The sequence below is a fragment of the Pipistrellus hanaki genome (genome assembly GCF_964339955.1).
Source record: "Pipistrellus hanaki genome assembly, chromosome: 7".
Lineage (NCBI taxonomy): Eukaryota > Metazoa > Chordata > Mammalia > Chiroptera > Vespertilionidae > Pipistrellus > Pipistrellus hanaki.
The window spans coordinates 23966413-23978794 of NC_140509.1; the positions used below are offsets into that span (position 1 = coordinate 23966413).

The window sequence follows — 12382 nt, forward strand, 5'->3', positions numbered from 1 at the left end:
TTCCAGTCAAGGGCGTGTACATTGGTTGTGGGCACATCCCCAGTGAGGTGTGTGCAGGAGGCAGCTGATTGATGTTTCTCTCTCATAGATGTTTCTAATTCTCCATCCCTTTCCCTTCCTCTCTGCAAAAAATCAATAAAATATATTAAAAAAGAAAAATAAAGAACAAGTAGAAAATGAATACTTAAATATATGGTATATATTTAAATGTGCAACTACTATTGTCTTTATAACCTCTACTGCTATAGATCTAAAGATAAAATAAAATCACTGAAAAATGATTGTGAAAGCATTGTGTAAATAATAAGTTATTATAAATGTTTACTGATAGCAACAATAAATTGGTGTGTTATATTTTTATACTGAAATCTATAATTTCATTTGTTTATGTCTCAAAGAGGGACTAACCTTAGTATTTTCACAAACAGAGATAAATAAATCAAAACATATGTTTATGTAAGTTAATATGTAATTATCTACAGTTGTATAATCATAGATAATTACATAGGATAAATACAGAATTCTAAAACATTCATTAACAATTCCTCCCAGCCATAGAAATTAATTCAGTTCAGTTATTTGCTGTGCACATACATTTAAAAAATCAATTGTAAGACACATATTACATTTTTAAATTTTAGAATCAGGATGTTTCTCATAATGAATATCATAAAATTGTTCTGATTACCTTTTATACTGAAAAAACTTTTACTAATTATGCCTTACAATCAATTTTGTTTCATAATGAATGAAGTAGAGGATGTTGTACCACCACGTGTCAGAAGCGTTTTTTGTGGATATAAGTTTATATTACTCAAATAGCATTCACGATCTTTTATGTTTTCCATTTGTGTTTTTGCTATGAAGTATTTATGAATGCTTATTCTACCTTAGCAATTTTAGAAAGATTATATTTTTATTGATTTCAGAGAAAGGAAGGGAGAGGAAAAAGAGAAACATCCATGATCAGAGATAAACATCAATCTATACACCCTGCATGCTCCCTTCCGGGGATTCAGCCTGAAACGTGGGCACGTGCCTCAATGGGGATAGGACCAGGACTTCCGTTTTCATGGGCCAACGTTCAACCACTGAGTCACATCGGTCTGGCTCTGCCTTAGTCATTAAATGCGGTGATGTAGAGGCCACAGACCTCCCAAATATTGGTTAATTTTTATTTTCAAAGGCCAAATTGTGAATGATGAACCTGTATCTTAGTGAAAAATATATGGAAGCACTGCTAAATATGACACATCCATAATATTCTTGGACCAGCTTTGCCCCCTTAAATGATAATCAAAAACTGCATTGAAATCACAAAAAGGGAATCTAATTAAGAATAAAGAATTGTCTCCGATCTTATATAACTTGACCTGAAATATAATTTTTCTTTATTTAAAAAAATTTAAAGGAGCAGTACCAAATTAATATAGCATTATGCCACCTTGAGATTTTGTATGGAATTATCTGCCTTTCTAATTACTTGAAATATTTTCACATTATTTCATTATCTCTGCATATGTAAGTCCATTGCCCTAATGTCTTTGTTTAGGTGTGGGGTAGAATCTAACTTCAGATTGAGAAAGAGAAATGGATAGTAGTACCATCATCATGAAATCATGGTGAACCAATGTTCCCCAGCCTCTTGAAAACTTCCATCGCCACATTAGCAGCCCATTCTAACACAGTCAGATGATGTGATTCATTCATTTGTTTAGTCAAATTCTGGACATCTTTATTTAGCAATCCTTATGGTGGATACGTGGAATTTAGAGATGAACACACCTTTTGTCTTTGAGAAGAGCCTCGTGTGCAGACTGACAAATAACTAAGTACTTCCTATAAAATGTGGTAGAACAACAACAGGAAAACACAGGAGAAGAGAGAAGGGCAGTCATTCAGACACAGCATGGCTTAGTAGAGGAGGAGACAGGGTTTTGTCCCAAAGGAACCAGTGTCTGGCCTGAGTCATAAGAATATGAAGAGAAATTAACCAAGTGGCTATTGTATCTTTTTTCTCTTTACTTGAGCTCACATTTGTGGAAGCTTCAGATTTAGTCCTGGGCCCTCTTGCTTTCTTTCTGTACTCTTCTCCTGAAATATTATAATTGATTCTCATGGCCTCAAGGCCATCTCTATACTAATTATTTCCCTCTAGTCACCCGAAGTCAGATCTTTGAGCTTCTGTTGGGGATTAAAGTGATTTTGTAGCTGATCAAGGGAAAAAAAAGTGACCACAAGATGGCAGTAGCACACACAAATTTTATTGGGAGCTGCTTTGACAAATTCACTGGGGAGAAGTTCCTCAGAGCGGGAGTCTATTCAGGGACAAAGGCTCAGGGCAGCTATGCAGAAATGGAGGAGGACAAGGGGATTCCTAGGAGAGGATGGTTGGAGAAGGGAATTCTGAAAGTGGGCAAAGTCACCAAGCTGCATGGCGGGCAGTTTCCAGGTCAGAGAGCTCTGAAGGGTAGCAGTGGCTTGGGGTCTTTATGGCCTGGGTCTAGCTATTGCTATCAGATGTGGGGTGAGATTTTGCAGAGATATGCAAAACAGGCAGGTGCTAAATGGCTAAAAAATCTGCTTGTTTGGCCTCTTTAAAACATAAATGGGTGTATAAAAATTTGAGTTTTTTCCCGCTGGCTGGTTTTTGAATTAATGGGTTTTAATTAATTCCAATGAAGAAATACAAAACCTAAGGGCAAATATATGCAAGCCATCATTGGCTAGTTTACATAAGAGGTTCACATCAGTTTCTAAAGCTTATTTAACATCTCCATTGGGGTGTCGCATAAGTTTCATGAAATTAACCTGATCAAGACAGAACTCCTGGTACTTCTCAGTGAATGGAACCATCATCTAATATTTGAGGCAGAAACTTAAGTCATACATGATTCCTACCTTTTCCATTTAATTCATCAAATTTTGTCATTTCCACCTCCTACTCATCTCTCATATCTAGTTCTTTGCATCCCCATTGCCAACACTTAAGATTTAAGCCACAAATCTCTCTTTCTTGCGTTACTTTAATATCTAGCTAGGTTGTCTTCTTACTTTACTCATATCCCCTTTTCATAAATTCCTTAAGAGTTTCTTGTGTTGCTTCCTCAGAGAGGCCTTCTGTAATTGGCCTAAAATAGCTCCCACCCTCCCTTCTACCCATTCTCATTAGTCTATCTCAAGCTCTCCATTTATTTCTAGCATAACGATTATCTCAATATGTAATTGAAATATTATGTGTTTTGTTCATTGTTTCAAACTTCCTCTAGATACTAGGCTTCATAAAAACAGACTTTGCCTTGTTCATTTCCTTTTTTTATTGCTTATTTTTTACTTAGTTTTTAGTGCATAGCCTGACACATAAGAAACTAATGGATATTTGTCAAATACATATATATGTTAATAAAGAACAAATAAGCAGGCGAGGGTGTAGTCAGGTGGGAAAGTTTCTTTTCCTTTTTTTTAAAGTGTTAAATGTGTTACTGCACATTTAACAATATGGATAATTTTTAATGCCTTTTTTGATGAGGTAAAGGAATTCAAACAACTTGGGGGACTATGAATAGACTTTGAATGAACAAGTTTCAACATCACTAAATTAAATTACTTCTGATTCCTTTATAAGACTGGGGATTATTAAAAAGTTGATTATAATCAGCTGTTTTCCAAATTTTTTAGATGAAGAAAGAGGAAATAAGAGTAATCATCATCATTAGGTATTTTAAAAATACATAAAGGTATATATTCTACCAGGAGTAAGAAAGAAAAACTGCTTACCAAAAGACATAAAAATCTTAGAATTCTGACCTTTAATCATACCTTTTCACATTGATGATGCATTTCTGCTATATATTATTCTTGCTTCCTATTACTTACGTATTCATTGTCTCTCTGTGGTTTTTTCCCCCTTTCTCGTGCTTAATGGGAATGCATCTATTCTGTATTAGAAGTAAACCTGCCTTAATTCAGCAATGGCGGCAAAAATAGTGACATAAAGAATGAGAACATGATTACTGAACATTTCCTGACTATATACTGTGTGCCAGGCATTATTCTAAGGGCTTTGCATGTTCAAACTAATTTAATCCCATAAGAAGTCCTATGAGTTAGGTATTACTATCTCCAATTTACAAAGGAGTTAACAGAAACAAAGCAAGTTTCCATAACTTGCCTACCATCTCCCAGAGAGTGGAGTGAAGACTTGAAACCAGTTTGACTTCACAGTTCCTGTTGTCAGCCACCATCCTCTACTGCTTCCTCCTGTAGTTATGCCACACTCTTTCTTTTTAGTGACCAAAATTGTTATAGAAGAAAGAAGTGCACATACTACAGGTATATTCTAAAGATACTGGGGTTGTGCTCATAGAGAAGAAAAAGAAGTCTGTAACAGTAAATGTAGGAACGCCTTATTAATTTTTTGAAAATCATAAACTTTTTGCTAAAATATTTGTAGCCTTTATTAGTGGGTAGCACCAAGAGTGGATAGCAGAGACTTTCTTGTCTTCCTCTTTCCCCTCAATAAAAACAAACTGAGAAGTCTGAGAGCCTCTTGTGGGAGGAGACACTATGAAACCATGAAATTGTGGAGTAGAGAATATCACCTTGGCTCCTTTCTTTTTCTATTCTTCTACTCCTCTTTTCATTTTTTTTTTTTTTTACAGTAAGACTTAAGATCTGATATGACTAAGACTGGAAAGAATTCTCTGCTATTATAGCTTTATTTATTCAATAAATATTTCTGATAACCGACCATGTGCCAGGCTCTGTGTTAGGCTTGGGTGTCACATGGTGAAGCAAGTCATTATGAAGGAAATATGTGGATAGACAGAGAAAATGAAAGCATAAAACACACACATATGTACCCTCACACATATTGGTGTTTTCTGTATGTATTACCTATACACATATGTGCATATACTTTATATCTATTATATATTGCACTTATTTGTATAAATTTAATATCTACATATACTTTATATATAACTATACCTGTGTATATATGTATAAATATATACATTTAACTTCTTTATTTATATGCTTATTCTATATATACTTTATGTATATATTATGTAAATGTGTATAGTTATGAATTATTTTAAGTGCTATAAGAAAAATGAATACGTCTAATAACAAAGAACCAATTATCAAAGAGGAGATTACTAGAGGGGCAATTGTGAGTCCCCGAGAGGTGGCTTAGGGATAGTCCTGGATTTAGAGAAAAGTGGTAAAAGGGTCTTGAAGTCCCTGGGCTGCCCAGCCAGTCCCATGGACTCTGGACTGGAATAAAGGAAGCACCCAGAGCTGTGTCCTGTGTGATTGACCTAACACCCAAGGGTCTAGCTGCAGAGCGAACACAGCAATGTGACAAGGACTGAAAATACTGGCACAGATATTGGTAAAATCTAGAAGATATTTAGTTCACAAGTGATATGAACATTCTGTGAGGAGATAGAAAAAGTACTTCTGACCACAAAGCTGTGAGTTTAATTGGGTAGAATAAACAGATGCATGAGAAATGACACTGGAGGCAATGGACCAAAATGTACAAAGAGAGCCATTATCTATGGGATAAAAGAGCATGATTGAGCTCATCCTTTCCAAGGGAAATGAGTTAGGGACATAGAATTTACTGAATTGATGTTGGAAGCAGTGGGAATATAGTCGGATGGACACTAAAAATAAGGGTTCAAATTTAGGAAGACAAACACAGAAAGAGGATGCAACTACAATGAAGGAGAACATAAACAAGATAATGAATCCAGAATCTCTGTCCTAAACGTGCTAAGGTGCTACCATTCCTCTTGTGTGCCTTGTTCCCTATTTATCAATTTGGTCAACAAAACACAGGAACTTCTATATGTGGGGCACAAACACTGGGCATTTTGTGAAATAGCCAGTGTCTGCTCTGTTTGCTGGCAAAAAAAAAAAAAAAAAAAAAAAAAGTTCCTAGTGCAAAAAAAAACAAACCAATCGAAATTTTTCATTCTGTGATCCGAAATACTAAATTTGGCCAGCATGAGAGGCCTTGGAACTGTCAGAATATTTTCCAGAAATAGTACAACAAATATATTTTGAATGATTCCTAAGTGCCTGGAAAGTTACAGAGCACTGCACTGCAGAGATGAAACATGGTCTTCATAGTCCTTTCATTTTGGAGCATAAAAGCTAATGTGAGACAGAGACATAGTGCATTTCAGACACTGCAGTACGTGGGCATGGACACGGACAAGTGGAGTCGCCCAGACAATGAGTACAGAAGTTCAGATAACACTCCTGGAAATGTGGTTATTTGGTGGAGAATTCATAGCACAATAAAAGAAAAAGATATCATTTCAGGAAGCAGAGAGCATTGAGCAATGCAATAGGCCAAGGAGTGTGCAAAAAGGTGAATATCTTCACAAAATATTATATATTTTTGGAAATTCCTTATCAATTTATGTTTCAGTGTTCAAATTCCAAAGTAAGTTTAATGAAAGCATGGGATGCACATCCCTAGTTTTACACTTTGGCATTAAGAATATATTCCTAGAATTTGCCGGGACCGGTTTGGCTCAATGGATAGAGCGTCGGCTTGGGGACTGAAGGGTCCCGGGTTCGATTCCGGTCAAGGGCATGTACCTTGGTTGCGGGCATATCCCCAGTAGGGGGTGTGCAAGAGGCAGCTGGTCGATGACTCTCTCTCATCGATGTTTCTAACTCTCTATCTCTCTCCCTTCCTCTCTGTATAAAATCAATAAAATATATTAAAAAAAAAAAAAAGAATATATTCCTAGAATTAGCCGAAACCGGTTTGGCTCAATAGATAGAGCATAGGCTTGGGAACTGAAAGGTCCCGGGTTCTATTCCGGTCAAGGGCATGTACCTTGGTTGCGGGCATATCCCCAGTAGGGGGTGTGCAAGAGGCAGCTGATCTATGACTCTCTCTCATCGATGTTTCTAACTCTCTATCCCTCTCTCTTCCTCTCTGTACAAAATCAATAAAATATATTTTAAAAAAAAGAATATATTCCTAGAATTAATGTAAACTCCCTAAAGCCATTTTAAAATTTGGAGTTGTTTTGGGGCCCAAATGTCTTTCTTTAGGAAGAAAGCAGCAGGAGTAGAATTTTAGAATGCTGGCAGCTCACAGATCCATTTCCCGCCCTGCCAGTCATCCCTGTGGAAAGAAGCTGGGAACCCTGTCATCCTTTGTGTTCTTTTAGGAAGGATACTACCATTTGGTAGCAGAATTCACTCATAAATCAGCTCCCTGTGGTGAATTTGGAGAGTGTGGCTTGAAGAAGGGGGATAGGCTGGACTAACATTCAGGTGTAATGGCTGAGTGTCTTGTTAGCAGAAATGAAGAAAAATAAATTTTCTCTGCTTTCATCTCAGGAACATGGCACAGAGCAGGCTCCAGGTAGAATCTTCATTTAACTAAAGGAGAAGGGCTGCAAAGAGAACAGTGATTGTGGGAGTTCATCAGTGTTTCCCAAACTTCTCTCATGATGAGAATCACCTGGTGGAGTTGTTAAAATACAGATTCCTGAATCCCAACTAAGAAGTGCTAAACTAGAATTTTGGGAAACATATAGGTAAACTTAAGTTCAGTATACAATTTTACTATATGTTCCCAAAATTTCTATCCCTAAACTAGAATTTTGGGAAACATATAGGTAAAATTAAGTTCAGTATACAATTTTACTATATGTTCCCAAAATTTCTAGTTTAGCACTTCTTAGTTGGGATTCAGGAATCTGTATTTTAACAACTCCACCAGGTGATTCTCATCATGAGAGAAGTTTGGGAAACACTGCTCCAGATGGTCCTCTGAGATCCAGAGTAACTGCACTTCCAACAGTGTACTTTGCCCAAGAATTCAGTTGAGCAGGAGAAGCCTAATACCTTGGGTCAGTCAGGGTCCAATCAAGGAAAATAGGGTTCACCTGGAACATATAAATGCCATATTCTTATGCAGAGGATAGATGAAAACCTGAAACAGGTAATGAAAGAGACAGAAGAAGCCAATCAGAGATAAGTGAGGCCAATAGATTTAGCAAGAGGACAAAGTCATAACCAATCCCAGGCTGGAAGAACACAGGTTGAGGGGGGAAGGACTTGGGTTACTTGGTGAGAACCAGAACCATGGCAGGCTTCAGTGCTGCCTGGATAGATACAGGAGGCAAATGAATGTACAGAGAAATGCCCTGGCTTTTTCCTTGTTCCCAGGTTCAAGTCTTCTGCCACTGCCCCCACCCCAAAGTCCCCATTGGCAGAAGCCAACTATGAGCCAACTATGAGATAATACTCTAGGAAGGGAAGCCTTGGGCTCAGTCCTCCATCCTATGCATAAAGCCAAAGGCGGGGGGGGGGGGGGGGGGGGGGGGAGATTAAGGGAGGGCGGGAAGGAGGAGGAGGGGAGGGGGAAGGCACAAAGAATGGATCCAAGGGCAGACTGGCCCAAGACCCAACTAGGAGAGTTGGGTTCTGGAACTTCCAGGACTATTGCTGAAAAAAGGAAGCCTGCATTCTAGAGACTGGGTTCTCAGAAGGTTGAGTCAAAGAAAAATATATTTTTAAACGTGTTTTCTCACTTTCTGGGCTTTGCTTGAGCAGGTCATAGCTAAATGGGAACATCTACACACATACCCTCAAAATTAGTTTTAATTTGGTGAGAAACACTCATCAGAAACGACGATCTGATTTTTGTCTATAAAAGAAATTGCATTTTAAGATCCTATTTTGTAAAACTTCTCCGACATGTAAGATTTTCTGTTTGTTGTGCTAGCGCATTCTACAAATCAGAAAATCCTTGAATTATCAAACAAAGGCTTATTTGCCTAAATTACCATGCTTTCTAACATGAAGAAGTGGGTTTGTTTTGAGTCTTTGTACATTTAGTGACCTGCGCTATTGTGATAAATGCCATTGCCTAAAACTATTCAGTAGAAAGCTTGGGCACCATCTGTGTTTGTTTCTGTAGGAGCAGTAACTGCCTAGAGAAAAATCTGATGCTCATTTCAAAGATGCAATATAAACAAAATTCAAGATGATGCTTTAACATAATTATTCCACCTTTCATTTACATAGTACTTTATGCATCTCAGAAGTGATCTGATGTGCTTCCATTTAACAGTTCTTCACAGAACTTGTGGAAGTTGGGTATGGGCTTCGGAAAGATATAAAAGCTCAACAAGGAACAAAAACTGAAATTAGGGGTCTTTTAGGAGAACGCTGTAAGAAACCATGTAGTCTCATCTCCCCTCGATATTCATAGAAAAGACTTATTGAGCACCTTCTTTGTGTCAGGCACTTTTTAGAGTATTACATATATGTTAACTCATTTAATCCTCAGAACATTTCTGCAAAGTAGGTAGTATTGTGTTATCATTTTAAGGATAGAGAGACTGAGGCAAAGGGAGGATAAGTCATAATCAATAAGATATGAGCCTTAACAATCTAAAAAAAATACTGTCTCAAGCAGTGTCTTCTTTAAATATGTATCTGGAAAACAAAGCAACAAACTTAATCACAGAGACATATATTTTATATTGAGTGTCTTCTAACATGTGCATGTAACTCAGTGGTGTGCTGGTAAACTGGCTCACTCGCTCTCTAAAAATAAATAAATAAACCCTGATTGTTTGTGCCAATTTGCATATTAGAATCCTAACCTAATGCCCAGTGGGATGGTGTTAGATGAGGGAGCCTTTGGGAGGTGATTAGGTTATGAAGGTGGTGTCCTCTGGAATGGAGTTCATGTTCTTTTAAAAGAGATCCCACAGAGCTCCCTAGCTACTTCAGCCATATGAGGATACAAGGAGAAGTCTGCAGCCTGGAAAAAGGCCCTCATTTGACCATGCTGGCAGCCTGATCTCAGACTTCCAGACTCCAGAGCTGTGAGAAATAAATGTATGATGTTTATAAGATACCCAGCCTGTGGCATCCTATATAATAAAGAGCTAATATACTAATTAGACCAGATGGCAGAATGACCTTTTGGAATGACCTTCTGGAATGATCAGTGGGTGGGGGTAGGGCTGCAAGGCAACAGGGGCTATGAGGGCCTACTCTTGCATGAATTTCGTGCATCGGGCCTCTAGTTTTGTTATAACACATCAGACAAAGACATAGCATTTGCCAATTTCCATGATATAAGTACTCCCAGCAGCATGCACTTCAAGTGAAGCCACTGAATGGCTTGTTGAGAAGAAATGTGCATGTCAGCATCTAGTGATCTTGCGAGCTTGTGGCTCTAGCACACCCTGGGCTGGTTAAATTACTGTTGTACTCAAGGTGACGTGCATGCCAAGGAGGCGATGATCTGCCCTTGAAATGTTCTTCAAATGTGAATTCATTTTATTTTCAGCTGTTTTATAAACTCAATGTGAATTAAACTGTTTTAGATATGTTCATGTATAATCACTGCTTATAAAGAATAATGTAATCATGTCTATTTTCGGTATGTTTTTACTGATGATAATCAGGCTTGTCTGGGATGAGGTAATCACGCACCAGCTGGAGAGGGGAGAGGACAAAAGGGAGGCTGAAAAGTGTAACCATTTGTATGATGGTCAGTAGATACAAGCCTTGAGACAGGTACCAGACATTTTCCAAACCATCATTTCTTAGGTCATTCTGCAGCCCATAGGGTTACTAAGATTGCAGTTGGCAATTTGGAAGGCTTGGGTTCTAGTCTAAATAAGAATTTCATGTGTCTCCTACAGAGTATGGTCACCTCAAGGGTTCACTCATTAGTCCTTTAGGGAGGAGTGGCCACTTGTGTAAACCTCACTAGCCAAACAGTGTCAACCAAACCAGACACAATAGGGAGAGCCAATGGGGATTTCCCTTGAGTGGCACCGAGGCTGAGGTCAGGCATCCAGTACACTGGCAGTGGCTTTTGCCCAAGGTCCCTCTTCTGTATCCTCCCTGTTCTTTCTCTACTATCAACAGAGTATTTTTCTTTATTCTTAAAGCTGCATCACCGCTAAAAACGCTTTACAAATGCATGTCCACAGCCACTCACTATAGGATGCCTTCCTCCTTTATCCTCCAAAACACATAGATGAATAGTACAATCAAAGCTTTCTGTCATCAGCTCAGCATACTCTTTTTTTTTTTTCCATCTGTATTTTGTTTTCCTTCCATTCTTTGTTCTTCCTATCATTCCTTCTTCCTAAAAAACCTGTTTTGAAAAGTATTATGAAATCTATCTCACTGGGGGGAATATGAATATCTCCTGACATTTCTTCTACAACATAAAAAAAAAAAAGTTAGGGAAGTTTGGCTTGGTTGGGGCTGGGTAGAGGTAATACAGTAAGACAGAGTTTTTGGTGATCTTTTTGACAGTCATGCCTTTAAAAATCCGTATTAACAGCAAACCAAACAAAGACAAACAATCCCATTCCACGAAAAAGCAGGTCGGCAGATGGAACCTGGGGAAGTGTGGGAAGCCTAGTTCCTCCCATGGACAGATTGGCGGCTGTGTGCTCCGCCCCCTTGTACAGCCTGGCCTGAAAGGAGGGATTTCCCAGCTGTTGTGGGCATGAACATGGATGGGAAAGGCCCCGTGCAATTCCTTTGCCTTTTCCACTTTTCTCCTTTCCCTGCAGTCTTTTGTTTCTCTTTATTTCATTATTTTCCTACTTCTATCCACTCTCCTTCCCCCTTCAGTCTTTTTATAGGGAAAGAAAACATCTAAAAGCTAACTCTGATGAGCTAAAAGCATTAAAAGTCTTTGCCAGCTCATGGGTCCTGAATCAAGAAACAAACAAACAGAACCAAATTTTCTGAGGAAAAATACTTTTTTTAAAATATATATATTTTTTATTGATATTTTACAGAGAGGAAAAGAGAGAGATAGAGAGCTAGAAACATCGATGAGGGAGAAACATCTACCAGCTGCCTCTTGCACACCCCTTACCTGGGATGTGCCCTCAACCAATGTACATGCCCTTGACTGGAATCAAACCTGGGATTCTGCAGACCAAAGCTCTACCACTGAGCCAAACCGGTTTCGGCAGAGAAAAAAATACTTTATCCTTCATCTGCCCACAAACAAGGCTGAATGAATAAACCAAGGGAATTCAAATGTACCTTTTATTCAATTAGCAAAATATATTTTGTATATTCTAGTTTCTAAGCTTAAGATCTAAGAATCCAAACTTTAATAAAACACAGATTTTACCTACCCTTTGGAAGTTATCCGTCTTAATTTACTAATCACAATGTACTAGCTGTGATTAAATTTCTTTATTTGAGGTATAATGTTAATAATACTATACAAGCTTTAAGCAAGACTTTAAACCTGGGTTGCATGTAGCCATGCTGTAGATATATTACTAGATAATGGAACATTTTCAGGTATTTATTGTTGTAAGTTTTATTATCTATATAAGCC

At 38.0% G+C, this 12382-nt stretch overlaps 1 protein-coding gene across 5 annotated transcripts in view; it reads right to left on the reverse strand.

Annotated features, from left to right (window-relative positions):
* The window catches only part of KHDRBS2 (KH RNA binding domain containing, signal transduction associated 2), a 522833-nt gene that overhangs the window by 13544 nt on the left and 496907 nt on the right, over positions 1-12382 (reverse strand). The window lies entirely within an intron of this gene.